The sequence below is a fragment of the Ambystoma mexicanum genome, chromosome 6p (assembly GCF_040938575.1).
Source record: "Ambystoma mexicanum isolate Mex_15411 chromosome 6p, UKY_AmexF1_1, whole genome shotgun sequence".
Lineage (NCBI taxonomy): Eukaryota > Metazoa > Chordata > Amphibia > Caudata > Ambystomatidae > Ambystoma > Ambystoma mexicanum.
The window spans coordinates 1,363,798,594-1,363,813,175 of NC_090935.1; positions in this window are offsets into that span (position 1 = coordinate 1,363,798,594).

The window sequence follows — 14,582 nt, forward strand, 5'->3', positions numbered from 1 at the left end:
ATAAACCAACAAACAAACAAACAAGGTGATAGCACAGACGTTTGGATCCCCTTAAGTAGGCACAAGAGGCTGAAAAAAATGTCCCTTGACAAAATGATAAGACATAATGCAACTTCAATAAACAGCAGGAAAAAAAAATGCAGGTGTTCGCAAGTGAAAGATTATACCAGCGTAAGTTTAAACGTGCTACATAGAAATGTTGACCAACTTATAACCAATTATCTTTTGTTGGCAGCCATAGATAACTGCATGTCAGATGTTATGTGAGAAACCTGAAGGTGTCTCCCCAGCTAGTCCCCGGGGATCTGTCATCCAGGTGGCCAGGACACAGCCATCAATATTGGACCAAGTTCCTGGGGGTGGACCAGTGAGATAGGATCACTGTGATGGGGGGACCTCGGGGAGTGGGACACCGAAGGGTGAGACACAGGATCCCCCTTCCTTTGACACCTTTTCCCCATCCTCTCACGTAGGACATTCCAAACCTCTGCCTCCCCCTTTTCTAACATGAACACTTTCACACAACACAAAGGACAAAGGACTAACACCAGAGCCGTTTACCCGACATGTCCCAATACAAGGGTCAGGCAAAGTCAGACAATTGATCAGAATCACACACACCTGACAGCCCTTTCCTTTCCCTGCAGGGATAAAAGGTGGAGCCAGAAAGCACAGTGTGAGCACAGCAGACAGCACGACGAGATGGCTAATCAGCACAGCAGTTCAAGCAAAGGAGAAAGGTGCCAGGAATCGAGAGGGTGGCGAGGAAAGAAGTGACATTGCCTTTTTCTTCCCAGACCCGCAGAACCTAAATGGAGGAGAGCCTTAGACTGCGAACAATAGCACAGGTGTCTTGCAGCAGATTTCAATGGGACACAGGGCAAGCCTACGCCAAGAAGCAGGAGCGAGGAAAGATTGTGCATCCGTGGTACCGGCCTTGACTCCAGGAAAGCAAAAGCCAAGCGGTTGATCACAGCCGGTGAGTCGAGGGGAGGATCGATAAGAACCAGGCTGTGTTGAGTGAGAGAAACGCAAAGTGGCAAGTTTTAACCAAGTTTAATGAACTGTGTAAAGCACTGCAACAAGTATTGAAGGGGAGACCAGCTGCAGAGGGAAACCGGCACCACGTGGGTGCTAACTCGAGAGACTCTCGTCGAGCCCCATGTAAGAGAAACTACAGATACCAGAAGGCCATAGGACAGCCAGCAGAATAGGTCAAAGTCGTCCTACTGAGAGTCAAGCAAAATCCCGAACAATCGAAGGACTTTGAGCTATAAACTGTGTGAAAGCAAGGGAGGTGAATACCACAGTGAGAGGAAACCACAGAAGTGAATCCCGAGAGGGGCAAAGTCTAAAGTCGCAAGAAACAGTGTTGACAGATGTAAAACCCGACAGATGGATGTCCACTATGAACTATTTGAAGACATTGAGAAAAAGAGGGAAGTGAATCCCGCTGAAGAGAGGAGAGAAGAGTCATCACCCAGAAGAGGGGCACTTAGGGGGGAAGCTATCACCCTGCGCAAAACTGTGGAAAACAATTGAGAAGGGTCAGCGCCCAGAAGAGGGGGACTCAGGGGTGAACCCATCACCCTGCGAACATTGCAAACTGAACTACATTTGTTTGTTAAAGGAACTTTCATTTTTGTTAGCTGAACACGCCAGGCCCTCGAAGGCAAGAGACTTTCAAGTGAGACAAGACTTGGCCATCGACAGTCCTGAAAGCTGCCATTATAACTGTCATCTCATGCTCGAGAAGCCAGAGACTGTACTGTGCTCCAAGCTCCCATCTTGCCCCGTGCACAAAACATGGGGAAGGGAGGTTCAGGCTACCGCATCCTGACATATTATTTGAGAAAACTTCTTTCGTTACTTGAAAGCTATTCCACGCCCTTTCTTGTATTAATTGTAAGGTTTGGCAGTAGGTTTTTTAGTATAGGCCTTTTTATTTGATGCAACACCTCTAGGACTGCCTTATTTTTCATTTGATGGTCGACGGTTGCTCCCATCTTAGATGTGTTTAGATTAGGCACTTTTCCAAACTGAATACAGCATTCATTGTTTAATAAACACCCTGGAACTGTGATCACTTGTGTCTGTCTTACTTGTTATCACCATGAGTTCCTCACAGTTAGTACATGTGTTTTTATTTTAACAGCAATACCTCTCAAACATTGTAACTTCCCAGCCATCACCTGCCAGAGCACTACCCAGTTCAGGGATGGTATTACATTCCAGATAACAGTTGTGGATGGTGTAAGGACGGCATGGTATCAAAGTAAACCAGACACAAGTGACCACAGTTCAAGGGTGTTTATTGAACTTTATCACGGGTGTGATAAACGCCTATCTAAACCTAAATATAAAGATGGGAGGAAGCTACAACCATCAAATAATAATAATGCAGTCCTAATGGAGTCTCGTCAAAATAAAAGGGCCTATACTAAAAAAACCTATTGCCAATCCTTACAGCTAATTTACAAATAGTGTGGAAAAATGTTCATGAAAAAGAAAGAAAGAAGTGTTCACAAAATGATAAGTGAGGATGTTCAGGCCATAGGCCTCCCTTCCCCACGTTTTCAGCCGGGGACAAGGTGGTTCACTCGAGCATAGCACACTCTTGGGCTTCTCCGGTACGGGGACACAGTTCCATTAACAACATCAGGGCTAAGTATTTTATATTATCAAAGTCTCTAGATTCAGAAGGCCTGATGTACCAAAACAAATGAAAAGTTTGTTTAGAAATATTCAATTCAGGTGTGTTACTTTTCACCCTGGATCCCCCTCAGCCGGGCTCAGATCCCTTTTCCACAATTAGTCTCCCTCAGCCGGATTCGGACCAATAACAGCAATATCTTTTCTCGGGTGACTGACGGTTCACCCTAGATACCCCTCAGCTGGGCTCAGATCCCTTTTGCACAATTAGTCTCCCTCAGCCGGGCTCGGACCAATTTCAGTTTGTATGAAACTATCGAAGACTTTCGAATGTGCACAGGGTTTAGCTTGACCTATTGCAGGGCCACTTCGACACAAACTTCATTTTATCAATTTTACACTCTCAGTTGGATACCTAACAGAGACCTTCGAATGGGCACCCACATGGTGCCAGAACACTCTGTACACAGTATCTTACTTGGACATTCAAAGTTCATTCACACCTTATGCTCTGTTCTTTGCAGATTTCTTCATACAATGTTGCAGCTTGCAACCTTGGTTCTAACATAGACTGGTCTGCTATCAGTTTTCCCGACTCACCGGCTGTGCTGACTTCAGTGGAGCGACTATGGTGTTGGTGCCAAGGACAGTACCAAGGCAGCAATCGCTCCTCCTCGACTCGGTCGTCGATGCAGGAAAGCCTCGGGTACCTTCAACACACAATGCACCTTTCTTCAGCTTTAATTCCCAGTCTTATGTTTCTTATCCTCATGGCCTTGTGAAAGTAACAGTTTTCTTCCTCTGAAAAGGCCAAGGGCGATTCCCTCCTTGCAATCCTTTCTGGTCTCGCCGTCTTTCTCCTCGTATTAAACTGCCAGCTCGGAAACTGCTGCTTCCTCTGTTGTTTTGCCTTTCTATGAGTGTGCTTTTGTGCTGCACCTTTTATCTGTGCAAGGAAGTGTGATAGAAGTCAGGTGTGTGTAATTATCAGTAATTGCCTGGCTCTGCCAGACCTTTGTGTTGGGAAATGTCAGGTATATGGTTCGGGTGTTTGTCTGTTTTCTCTCACAGTGAGCTGTCCGTGAATCTAGGGGAGGTTGGGGTTGTTGGAGTAGCACTCTGTGCAGAGCTGGAGGAAGAGCATTAATAAACTGCTCCAGTCCAGCTTCCTCTAATACCTCCAGTCAGACTTCTTTCCCAAACATTGGCCATGGATATTTTGTATTCATCCAGTTAATTCTGTCGGGCCCTCATGGAGAAGTAATTGATGTTTCGGAACTTCAATTGGAAGAAGCCTTCAATTTGTCCCACTCTTTCTAAGAGGGCAGATTTTATCTCTTGAAAGGAGGTGGTCCCGAGGGGATTGACATTCTAATAGAATGTCTGTAACACTCCACTCCGTCCAGGGCCTAAATAGCAAACAATAATGGCCTCATGCCATTTGCATTGGGTGGCTAGAGTTTTGAAATGTGTCAAAAAAGGCAGCTGGGTCTTCTACCTTATGGTTGGGTTGTAAAACTCTGTATGGGAGTGCTTGATGACTTGGTGTAACGCTCACCTGATTCTCGCAGAGGCGCCGGTCTTGACTGGGCGACTACCGTATCTTCAAAGGTGATGTGTAGCACCCGGTTGGCTCTTTGGGCTGGACCTCTGTGCACTGTATGCCTGACTCGAAGAGTAAGATGTCTGCAGATAGAAAATATGGGATTAATGAACTGGGGTTATTGGGGTGTCCCTATCTCTTTCCTTTTCTCCTCTCCTGTAGAACCCCAAAGGTTAACGCTCTCACCTTAGGTAAGTGAACGCCGAGCTCTCCATCTGCCTCGGGGCAGGGTGCTATAACCAGTTTCTTCACTGGATAGGTAGCGCAGGCCTCTTGACTTCAGAGGACTGCTGTCCGTCGTTTACTTCACGAACGGTGAGTTCCGAGTATTTCCAATGTCTTTAAAAGTCTTTTGTAATGCTGTCTCTTATTTTGCAGGGTTCCGGCGATAGCGGTTGATAGACTGAAGTGAGTAGAGGATGAACCCGTATGCGGAATAAAAGCGCCTGGAAGCGCGTAAGTAAGCACTTGTTGCTTGCTTCACTATGCGTACTAACTGTCCTTTTATTTTGCAGGTACCAGTTCGGAGCTGCTGGAGGATGCCGGAATACCCACTGAGTTCGGCGTGGATGGAGTAATGGCACGTGAGTATTTAACGTTACCCAATGTCTTTAAACGCACCTTCTTTTGTCTTACAGATGCGGGATGCAGCGCCGAAGGCCTCCGGAGCGTGCGAAGAGTTGGTAAGCTTTTGTCTTTCAGATGCCGGAATGCAGTGCGAGGACTTCCGGAGCGCGTGAAGAGTAGGTAAGCCTTTGTCTTTCAGATGCCGGAATGCTGCGCTAGGCGTTGATGACAGCTGATGGACCAGGTAAGAGATGCGCTGTCACTGAAGACCGTAGTGCTAACCTGTTCTTTCTTGTCTTTATAGATGTTGCTGAAGACTGGATTCAGGATGGTAAGCCTTTTTCCTTTAGGCCCAGGACCAGATGCAGAAGACACGATGAGCGTTCTGCTGCAGAGGATGCAGAATAACGCAAAGCAAGATTCATCCATCGGGTGTGGTTTAAATAGCCTCCTGTAGTGCTTAGGTGTCTTCTTCCACAGCCTCGCCTAGGTAAGAAAAGAGTTCCTGCCTTCCAGAAGAGTTCCAGTGTTCTGAACCTAGGGAGTGGCTCCTGCCCCACCCAACAGGAAAAGTAGTCCCAAACAGAAGAGGATCAGAGGCTCATACTGGCAGGTCAGTAAGCAGCATGGTCTGCTGCAGGTAAGTCCACCCAAGCATTATGAGCCCGGCGCTTGCAGCGCTGGGACTGGGCATATTTATGAGCCTGGCGCCACTGGCGCCAGGACATGGTCCAAAAGGTCCCAATTGGGACTGATTGGCACTCGGAACCTGGGTTATGGGTCTGCTTCCAAGGGAGTTGGGTAAGTCCTGACCTTTTGGAAGCAGAGATCATGACAGTACCCCCCCTCAAGGCCCCTCCCAAACCGGGCTTCCCCGGGGGTTTTGGTTTGTTAGGAAATGTTTGATGAAATCTTTTGATTAGACGAGGAGCGTGGACATATTCTGCAGGTTCCCAGGATCTTTCTTGAGGGCCGTAGCCTTTCCAGTCAATTAGGTAAAATAGCTTAGATTTGGAGATCTTGGAGTCCAGGATGCTTTTGACTTCAAACTCGAGTTCTCCATCAACTAGGATAGGTTTTGGAGATTTAGTTAGTCGGGTTTGAGGTTGCACGGGTTTTAAAAGAGAGACGTGGAAGACCGGATGTATCTTCATGTGAGGAGGCAAGTCCAACTTGACCGCTACTGGGTTTACTATGGTAGTGATGGAATAGGGGCCAAGGTATCTTGGGTTAAATGTGCGTGGTCCTTTTAGAGGTAGATATTTGGTGGATAACCAGACTTGATCTCCTACTTGATATTGGGGGGCTTCGTTCCGATGTTGATCTGCTCCTTTTTTGTATTGTTCCTTAGCCCTTTGAAGGTGAGAAACGGCTTCCTTAAAAGCTTGGGTGATTGTAGAGTGCAGGTAGTCTACTGCTGGTGTTCCAAGATCTTGGGGTGGATCCAGCTCTGAGGTTCGAGGGTGACAGCCGTATAAAAGAAAAAACGGGGTTTTCCCAGTTCCTGAGTGGACAGAGTTGTTGTAGGCATATTCGGCTATCCAAAGGATATCTTTCCAAGTTTTTTCAGTTTGTTGCAGCATGCAGCGTAAATACTGTTCCAGAGTTTGATTGGTCCTCTCGGTTTGTCCGTCGGTTTGAGGGTGGTGACTGGTCGATAATCTCACATCAATTTGAGCCGACCGACAACAACTTCGCCAAAAATGAGAAATACATTGACTACCTCGATCCGAAATTAGCACTGAAGGAAAACCGTGCAGTCGGACGATGTTTTCGAGAAATTCTCGGGCCAGAGTTGTTGCTGTTGGCAAGCCTTTGAGTGGAATGAAATGCGCCATCTTGGAGAATAAGTCCACGATTACCAGGATCGTATTGTATCCGGAGCATGGAGGTAGGTCGGTGATGAAGTCCATAGAAAGCGTATGCCAAGGGCGAGGTGGGATGTCAATAGGGCGTAAGAGGCCAGCTGGTCTTTCCTTTTGACTCTTGTTTTGGGCGCATACTCCACAGGACATTATAAAGTCTCTGATATCTTTTTTCCAAGACGGCCACCAGAAGTAGCGCTTGATCTTTTCTGAGGTTTTGGCCATACCGGGATGTCGTTCCATTAGAGACTCGTGATAACAAGAGATCACCTTTTTCTGTAAATCTGTGCTGGGCAGGTATAATCGTTCTTGGAAATACAATAAGTTGTCCTTTACTGCAAAGTCCTTTCCCTGCAGATGCCAATTCTGTATTTCTGCTGGAGTTACAAGTTGCCTGGCTTTATCCTTAATTTCCTCTATGGATTGTGTGGTTATTACACCCAGAATTCTTTGTTCGGGAATGATAGGTACAGGTTTAGGGTTGGTCAAGTGTTCTTCCACTCCCATCTGAGAAAGGGCATCAGCTTTACCTTTTTTTGTGCCAGGTCGATAGGTAATTATGAAGTCAAACTCGGCAAAGAATAGTGCCCAACGGAGTTGTCTAGAGGATTGGGATTTTGCGGTTTTCAGATATTGCAGGTTTCGGTGATCCGTAATCACAGTAACGGTGTGTCGGGCCCCCAGAAGATAATGCCGCCAAGCCTTAAAGGCAGACTTGATAGCCAGAAGTTCATTATCAGTAATGGTGTAATTGATCTCAGGAGGCGAGAATTTGCGAGACCAGAATGCCACGGGATGTAACTGATTGGTTACTGGGTCCTTCTGTGATAGAACTGCCCCCATGGCAAGGCTCGAAGCATCAGTTTCAACGATGTAGGGGAGTTCGGGGCGAGGATGTTTTAGAATTGGTGCAGAGATAAATTTTGTCTTCAAATTCTGGAAAGCTTGTTCCACCTCGGTAGACCATTCAAAACGTTTGTTTTTCCTTAACAAGGCGGTGATGGGCTGGACTATTCGAGAGAATTCGGGGATAAACCTGCGGTAAAAGTTGGCGAAGCCTAACATGCTTTGAACCCCTTTTACGGAGGATGGTGATGGCCATTTGAGAATTTCAACGACCTTCCTTGAATCCATATGCACTCCGCTAGGTGATAATATGAATCCCAAGAATTCAACTTCAGTCACGTTGAAAACACATTTTTCCAACTTAGCGAAAAGTCTGTGTTGACGCAACCTCTCGAGGACCATTTTCACGTGTTTCCGATGTTCAGATTCCGATGAAGAATAAACGAGGATGTTGTCAATGTAAACGACAACACATACATCTATGAGCTCTCTGAGGACATCGTTCATAAAATATTGAAAGGCGGCCGGGGCATTGCAAAGTCCGAAGGGCATGACCTGATATTCAAATAGCCCATACTTGGTGCGGAAGGCCGTCTTCCATTCATCGCCCTCTTTTACTCGTACCAAGTGGTAGGCTCCTCTAAGATCCAGCTTTGTATATATGCATGCTCTTCTGACTTGATCCAGGAGTTCAGGGATTAAAGGTAACGGATATCTATTCTTAACGGTGATCTGGTTCAGGGCGCGGTAATCTATACAAGTTCTAAGGTCCCCTTCTTTTTTTGGAATGAAGAACAAAGCTGAAGAAGCAGGGGACTTAGAAGGACGAATAAACCCATTCGCTAGGTATTGATCCAGGTATTGTCGGAGGTGAAGGTTCTCAGGCTCGGTGAGGGCATAAATTCTGCTACAAGGAGGAGTAGATCCAGGTATCAGGTCTATCTGGCAGTCATAGGACCTATGAGGAGGTAGAGAGTTAGCCTGATCCTTCCGGAAAACATCTTGGAATTCTAGCTATTCGGGAGGTAACTGGGGAGTCTCCGAAGAAATTGCTGCTAGTGCAACACCAGGTGGAGGGTGACAAGTAGAGACACATTCTGGGAACTGAACCGTTCTTGCTCGCCAATCGATCCGAGGATTGTGTTTCTCTAACCAAGGTATCCCTAGAATAATCTGGAACTGAGGGGCCTTGATCACATCGAACACGATCTTCTCATGGTGTCCATCTTGACTTACTAGCGTCACTTCTTGAGTGGTATGCGTTACTGGTCCGGAGGCTAACTCCGTACCGTCCACCGTAGTAATGACGTCCTTTACAGCCTTGGGACAAAGAGTTAGATTCATCCTCAAAACCATTTCATGATCCACATAATTGCCGATGGCACCGCTGTCGACGTAAGCTTCAATCGCATGTAATCGATCCGGATGATCAGGGCTAATGAGGACCATAGGTATCACGAAATGCGAGGTCACGGAACTGGTTTTAACGCTCGGCAAGAGGACCTCTATTCTTGTCGGGTGAGGTCGTTTCCCTGCTCAGCGTTTGTGACCTTGGTAACTGCAGCTCCTACTGCCTTCTTGGCTGGTTTCACCGGACAGTCTCGAAGAAAGTGCCCTTAGTTTCCGCAATAGAGGCATAATTGCAACTGTTTTCTCCTTTCCCACTCTTTTTGTGTTAGTGGTCCTTTCAGGCCCCCTATTTGCATGGGTTCCCCGGAGTCTACTCCTTTGGCAGGAGTTGGTGGTTTGGAAAATACTCGAGCATCAAACTTGGAACGATCGGCCTTCCTGTTCTGCAGTCTGTGATCTATTTGAACGACTAAGTCTATATAGTCCGAACAGTCTTGCGGGGGATTCACTACTTGAGCTAAAACGTCTTTGAGCTCTCCACGAAGACCTCTGTAAAACAGCGTAATCCTTTTGTCCTCAGGCCATTGAGTTTCCACTATCAGTCTGTTGAAAGGCGCAATATAAGCCAAAAGGTCTTGATTACCCTGTCGCAACGAAAGAAGCTCATTGTCCAATGCCTGCCCCTGTGAATGTCTTGCGAACAGTTTTTCCATACTAAGCTGAAAGGCTTGAAAATCATGGAGAACCGGATCATCTTGATTAACTAGAGGGATCGACCAGTCTGCCGCATTGCCACTAGGGTACGAAAGCACAAAAGCTACTTTAGCTTGATCAGTTGGAAAGGCTGCTGGCCGGCATAAAAAATGCAACCGGCACTGATTGATAAATACTGCAAACCTCTTTGGGTCACCAGAAAATCGTTCGGGCGGAGCCAGAGGTACATTCCCAGGTAGGTTGATCTGCACTGGATTCATAGAGGATGTTGAAGGAAGATTTGCCCCTGATGCGGGTAACGGGGTCTGTCCGGCTTGTGACTGTAGCAATTGTCTAGCAAGATCGTCTGTTCGCTCCTTGGAAATAATTAGTTCCCTTCTTAGAGCATTTGTTTCCTGACGAGCTGCATGCACTTCTGCCCTTAGTTCCCCAAGTAACCGGGCTAGGTGATCGGTATCCGAGGTTTCCATAGCGCCTGGGCGAGAGTTTTGCGGTAGGCTTTGCGTTCTGTAACGCTCACCTGATTCTCGCAGAGGCGCCGGTCTTGACTGGGCGACTACCGTATCTTCAAAGGTGATGTGTAGCACCCGGTTGGCTCTTTGGGCTGGACCTCTGTGCACTGTATGCCTGACTCAAAGAGTAAGATGTCTGCAGATAGAAAATATGGGATTAATGAACTGGGGTTATTGGGGTGTCCCTATCTCTTTCCTTTTCTCCTCTCCTGTAGAACCCCAAAGGTTAACGCTCTCACCTTAGGTAAGTGAAAGCCGAGCTCTCCATCTGCCTCGGGGCAGGGTGCTATAACCAGTTTCTTCACTGGATAGGTAGCGCAGGCCTCTTGACTTCAGAGGACTGCTGTCCGTCGTTTACTTCACGAACGGTGAGTTCCGAGTATTTCCAATGTCTTTAAAAGTCTTTTGTAATGCTGTCTCTTATTTTGCAGGGTTCCGGTGATGGCGGTTGATAGACTGAAGTGAGTAGAGGATGAACCCGTATGCGGAATAGAAGCGCCTGGAAGCGTGTAAGTAAGCGCTTGTTGCTTGCTTCACTATGCATACTAACTGTCCTTTTATTTTGCAGGTACCAGTTCGGAGCTGCTGGAGGATGCCGGAATACCCACTGAGTTCGGCGTGGATGGAGTAATGGCACGTGAGTATTTAACATTACCCAATGTCTTTAAACGCACCTTCTTTTGTCTTACAGATGCGGGATGCAGCGCCGAAGGCCTCCGGAGCGTGCGAAGAGTTGGTAAGCTTTTGTCTTTCAGATTCCGGAATGCAGTGCGAGGACTTCCGGAGCGCGTGAAGAGTAGGTAAGCCTTTGTCTTTCAGATGCCGGAATGCTGCGCTAGGCGTTGATGACAGCCGATGGACCAGGTAAGAGATGCGCTGTCACTGAAGACCGTAGTGCTAACCTGTTCTTTCTTGTCTTTATAGATGTTGCTGAAGGCTGGATTCAGGATGGTAAGCCTTTTTCCTTTAGGCCCAGGACCAGATGCAGAAGACACGATGAGCGTTCTGCTGCAGAGGATGCAGAATAACGCAAAGCAAGATTCATCCATCGGGTGTGGTTTAAATAGCCTCCTGTAGTGCTTAGGTGTCTTCTTCCACAGCCTCGCCTAGGTAAGAAAAGAGTTCCTGCCTTCCAGAAGAGTTCCAGTGTTCTGAACCTAGGGAGTAGCTCCTGCCCCACCCAACAGGAAAAGTAGTCCCAAACAGAAGAGGATCAGAGGCTCAACTGGCAGGTAAGTAAGCAGCATGGTCTGCTGCAGGTAGGTCCACCCAAGCATTATGAGCCCGGCGCTTGCAGCGCTGGGACTGGGCATATTTATGAGCCTGGCGCCACTGGCGCCAGGACAGGGTCCAAAAGGTCCCAATTGGGACTGATTGGCACTCAGAACCTGGGTTATGGGTCTGCTTCCAAGGGAGTTGGGTAAGTCCTGACCTTTTGGAAGCAGAGATCATGACACTTGGCCTCCCCGATTCAATCGAGGGTCTCTTGGTGACGTTGGCTGGCCCTGGCTTGATTTTCAATAATCCTCTCAAGGAGACTCTCGAGCATTACCACTTTGATTCTGGGATTTGGACTTTGTTCAAAAATAATTTCAGAGGTAGGGACCTCAAGTTCTTCCTCGTCCTCCGAATCAATTGGGAGGTTGACAAAGAGAGGTGTAAGCCCTTGTTCCTTTAACGTACGTTGTTTCGTTTTCTCCCCAAAAGATGGTTTTATACCCCAGCATCTTATCAGTCGAAGATGGTTGATGGGTTTGGCCATACAACCTGCGTGAGGATTTGACTCTGTACTAGGTCACGCAAATCTTGCTGCTGACATGATTTGTGGTGAGCCAGAAGAAGTACTCGGACCAGAAAGTTTTGTGTTAAGACTTGATTATTTAAATAAAAGGGGAAAATGCCTTTCCATCCCTATTGCTAAAAGGGGTTTCCCTTCCTACAATTGCAGGCTTGTGTAGCAAGCAGAAGATCAAACCGGTAACCTGACACTCTATGTGATGCGTACTGGGACAGTTATCCTACTTTCAGCAGGACCGGGGAGCGGTTCACATATCAAGCTAGCACTCTAGACACTTTATGCAAATAAACTGTAACATTGTTCTTACCTCCAGCTGGACTGCTAGGCGATCCTCATAGCAAATTGACATGTCAAATGCTCTGTTCGGTACTGACACACAATTGGAAATTAACTGTATTTGGAGCAGGCTGCCATGGCCAAATTCCAGTGGACCAATGCACTAAATGGGGCTGGGGTTTGTAGCCCATTATATGCATTTTCCAACATGTAACCCAGGTGGTGAGAAGAAAGCCAGCAGTTGGCCCAGGGAAGCAATGGAGAAGGAGGTTAAAAATGCACACAGGAAACAGGAAGGTGTGGGTGCTTGGGTGAGGTCAAGGGAGGCGAAGGAGGACCAAAAGTCCAAACTGACGAAGGAAGTGCATAGGAGCATGGAAGAGGATTGCTGAAAGCAATGGCAAGGTAAGGTATTGGTTGGTGGAAGAGTGTGGTATGGGGTGTGAGATTGCATGAAAGGTGTGTGAGGGAGACTAATACAAGGAGCGTAGGAGTGAATTAAATGAGTGTAACTGGAAAGGTGACAGAGAGTGTGACAGGATGTTGATTGGGGAAGAAGTTTCGGCTGGAGTGGCATGTAGGGTAGTGTGGAAAGTACTTGTGTGGCAAGGGGGAGTGCAGTAGTGTGAGAGGGGAGGGGAAGAGTGGTAGTGTGTAGAGTCCTAATGGAGAGAGTAGGGTGGAGAGGTAGAGAGTAGTAGTGTGCAGGGTGGTGGCGTGAAGAGGGGAAAGGTTGTCTCAAAACAGTAGGAACACTCATTATGCTGATATCACCCTGAATGCCCAGTATGAAATACCATGCCACAGTAAAGCAACATCCCCAGACCGGACACACCAATTTGGGCCAGTACCAGTAGGAACTCTCATTATGCAGTCTTCCACCCTTGTTGCCATGTACAAAGTGGCATGCCATTGTGAATATGTGTCCAAACTGGACCACCCAACGTGTGTGTCCAGTTTGGAAATATATTCACTGTCTTCCTGCCCCCAATAAGAAGCATGCTGCCCAGCTGGCACACAGATATGCACATTCATCAATAATTATTCATACATCATTCATTTTTCATTCAATCTCACTTTCACACACACACACACACACACACACACACACACACACACACACATGTATCAGCATTCAAAAGGCATAATTAATTCTTCATACACTCTTCATTCACGCATACACATCAGCATCATTCATTCTTCATTGACCCCCACATTCACAGCATTACCATCATTCATTCTTCATTCACTTGCACATTCACATACATGCTTCAATGCATTCAAATGGCATCATTCATTCTTTATTCACTCTCACTTTACCTCCATGTCCCTCTCCCTTGTCCAAGTACTTACCTGTGAGATAACCTTACCACACAACTAAGTACTGGAACAACGAAGATTATGCCTGTGAGTTATGAAGATTATGGGTAAATAATTCCAGCTTTCATTCTTCATTCATTCTCACGTTCACACACATGCATCAGCATTCATGTGTCACCATTCTTTCTTTATTCATTCTCACAATCACACACCTTCATCAGAATTCATATGGCATTCATTCTCACATTCTCACACACACACACACACATCAGCATTTATACAGCACCATTCATTCTTTAACACACAAGCATTCATGTGATTCATTCTTCATTCACTCTCAATTTCACACACACATCAGCATTCACAAAGCATCATTAATTCTTCATTCACTCTAACATAACCACCACGTACCTCTTCGTGGTTCCAGTACCGACTTGTGAGATAACCTTACCTCACTGCAAAGTACTGGGATGAATATGGTCAATGAAGGTTAGAGGCATGTAATCCCAGCATTACCCCCATGTCCCACTTCCTCGTCCCACTAGTTATTTGAGAGAAACGAGGAAGAATAGTTCTAGGAGTAATGAAGATTGTCGGTAAATTCAGCATTCAAACACATGCATCAGCATTCATATGGCATCATTAATTCTTCATTAATATTCACATTCACAACACGCTTAATACGCATCAGCATTCATACGGCATCATTCATTCTCCATTCACACATCAGCATTCATACTTCATTTACTCACATTCACTCTTGACACATACAGCATTAATACATTCTCACATAAACACATGCACCCAAACAACATACATTTTCTCATTCAACAGCCCTTAACAAACACTTGCAGGCACGCACACACAAATAAATCGTTTTTATTTTCTTGCATGCAGTCCCGCTCTGGATTCCAGTCCTCTCGGCCTCTCAGTGATAGCCCTCTAGCTTCTGCTCAGCATACAACCAGAAGCAGAGAGAGTGCTTCCTGGCTTCTGCTGGATATGCGTGGCAGATCCAGAGCACTTTGATCACAACGCCTCTCTGGCACCGGATGTTCAAGAAGGCACAAGAGTGCCCA